Genomic DNA, 2,817 nt, shown 5'->3' with positions numbered 1-2,817 from the left:
GAATTGACTAAGAACAGATTTCAGAGTAAACAAATTCGAAATCAGGATTCGAAGGTTCCAGTAGGTTCGTATGATAATTTCGGACTTGGGCGTATGTCCGGATCGGGTTTTGGAAGACCCGGGAACGTTTTGGTGCCTATTGTGGAAGTTATCATTTTGGAAGAAATTTTATAAGTTTGGGTTGAAGTGCACTTTAGTGTTATCAATGTCCGTTTGGTATTCCGAGTCTGGGGGTAGCTCCGTATGGTGATTCTAGAGTTGGGAGCGCGATCGGAAGTGAATTCGGAAGTTCGTAGGTCATTTTGGAGTCATTTGGCTAAAGATAGAAATTCTAAGGTTTTTTTAAAAAAGTTTGACCGAGAGTTGACTTTTTGATATCGGGGTCAGATTCTAATTCCGGAAGTTGGAATATGTCTGTAATATCAAATATGACTTGTGTGCAAAATTTGAGGTCAATCAGATATGATTTGATAGGTTTCGGCATCGAATATAGAAGTTTGAAATTCTAAAGTTCATAAAGATTGGATTGGAGGTTGATTCGTGGTTTTAGTATTGTTTGATATGATTTGAGGCCTCGAGCAAGTCCGTAATGTGTTTTGGGACCGGTAGGTATGATTAGTTGGGGTCCCGGGGGCCTCGGGTGGATTTTGGGTGGTTAACGGGTCGAAAATGGAATTTTTGGAAGGCTGAAGTTGCTGGTTGCTGGTATAACCGCACCTGCGAGCATTGGGTCGCAGGTGCGGCGCCGCAGAAGCGGCCAGAAGAGTCGTAGATGCGGTTTGGGCCAAAAGTGAAGGGGGCCGCAGATGCGGTCGAGTAGCCGCAGAAGCGGGACCGCACCTACGGTTGTTGAGTCACAGAATCGGAAGGGAGGGCCTGGTGAGATATCCACAGAAGCGGTTGAAGTTCCGCACCTGCGGAACCACAGAAGCGGTCGAGGGACCGCAGGTGCGAAAGTGCTGGAGGTAGAATGGTTCTTTTAAAAATCGGGATTTGGCCATTTTTCTCTCATATTTTCTTGGCTTGGGCGATTCTTGGAGGGTTTCAAGTGAGGGTTTTCATCATCAATGATAAGGTAAGCTAACCCCACTTATCTTGAGTTAAATACATTGATTATGTACGAATTTGAGCATGAAATTCGTAGAAACTTGGGTTTGAGGGAAAACCTAGAAAATCGATATTCTTGGAATTTGACCACGATTTTGGGTATGAAATTGAGAGTAAATTATATATTTAAGTTCATGAGGTTATGGGTAAAGTTTATCTTCGAAAAATTTAGGAATCCGGGCACGTGTGCCCGAGGGCAATTTTGTCAACTTTTTGATCGGGGTTAGGATTTGTTATAAATCGGGTTGCAATAAGTAATTGAACGTATATTAATGGATTTGCATAATTATTGGCTAGTTTTGGAGCATTGTGCATCAATTCGAGTCTTCGGAAGAGCGTGAAATGCCGGTTATGGATCTTCAGAGCGAGGTGAGTCTCCTTTCTAACCTTGTAAGAGGGAATTGTCCCCATAGGTGAAATAATTGGTTATGTGCTCCTATTTGTGGGGGCTACGTATACACGAGGTGACGAGAGTCCGTGCATAGCTACTATTATGCTATTGTTAGGGTAGTCTAGGACCCAAAAGCATGTTGTACTTGGAAATATTGTAATCCTATTGACGGTTTGACTTTCTTAAATTCTATCGAATTGGTAAATGAATTTCTAAAAGAATTAAACTTCATTTTTCCTAAATCGTTTAAACAAAAAGGAGTATTTGGATTTTCCTTGGATAGTTGTTCCCTAATGAAGTCTTGATTAACTGTTTGAATATGTGATTCTTTGTGTACCTGCGTCGCATGTATGATTCGCGAGCAGGGTATTTGTTTATTTTATGTTGACCGCGTCGCATGGATGATTCGCGAGCGGGGTAATAGATGCATCTATGGTTCGCGCCGTTCGACCCTTGGCAGTGGACATTTTACATTTATGTTGGATCGGTCTGTACGACCTCGGAATGATATGCGCATGCTTGTATTGTTGCTTGGGATTTATAAATGTTCTCATTTGCCTTTCCTGGCCGGAGATAAATTGATATAGATAATGAAAAGTAAATTCTTTGGAAATTAATTATTATTTGGGAAGTTGTTTACCTGCTATCTCGCTTTATGAATTATAATTGTTGTTTTAATAAATTTTCATGATCTCCTCACATTTTTACTATATTATCGTTGGACCACTTGTAAGCGTCGATGTCGACCTCTCATCTCTACTTCTTCGAGATTAGACGGGATACTCATTGGGTACACGTTGTTTTCGTACTCATACTATACTTGATGTGCATTTTTGTTGCATAGGTTCATATGTGGCTAGTAGCTTAGTGGCATAGTAGCATGGTTAATACAGAGACTTAGGTGAGTTGCATTTATCGAGACGTCCGTAGCCAACAGAGTCTCCTTCAGAGTATTTTACTGTATTTTCATTTCTGTCCACTTGAATTCTGGACAGTTACTGTATTTTATCTCATTCCCTAGAAATTGCTCATGTACTTGTGACACCGGGTTCTGGGATGATCACGAGATTTTTCAGTAGTTAAATTTTGTAAAGACCCCCTCTTTTATCCAGTAGAGTTTATTATTTATTATTTATTTGTTTAAAGGAAATGATTTCAAAATAATTTAAAAATTAGAGATTGCTAGTAAATTGTAGTTGGCTTGCCTGACAGAGGTGTCCGGCGCCATCACAACCCTTAGTGAAATTTGGGTCGTGACACTTCAGTTGGGAATTGGATGCCTTTGTAGAGGACTTTGTTTGTTAGGCATGAAATTGGCA

Source organism: Nicotiana sylvestris, chromosome 5 (genome assembly GCF_000393655.2).
Source record: "Nicotiana sylvestris chromosome 5, ASM39365v2, whole genome shotgun sequence".
NCBI lineage: Eukaryota > Viridiplantae > Streptophyta > Magnoliopsida > Solanales > Solanaceae > Nicotiana > Nicotiana sylvestris.
Note: the sequence above shows the minus strand (reverse complement) of the source record.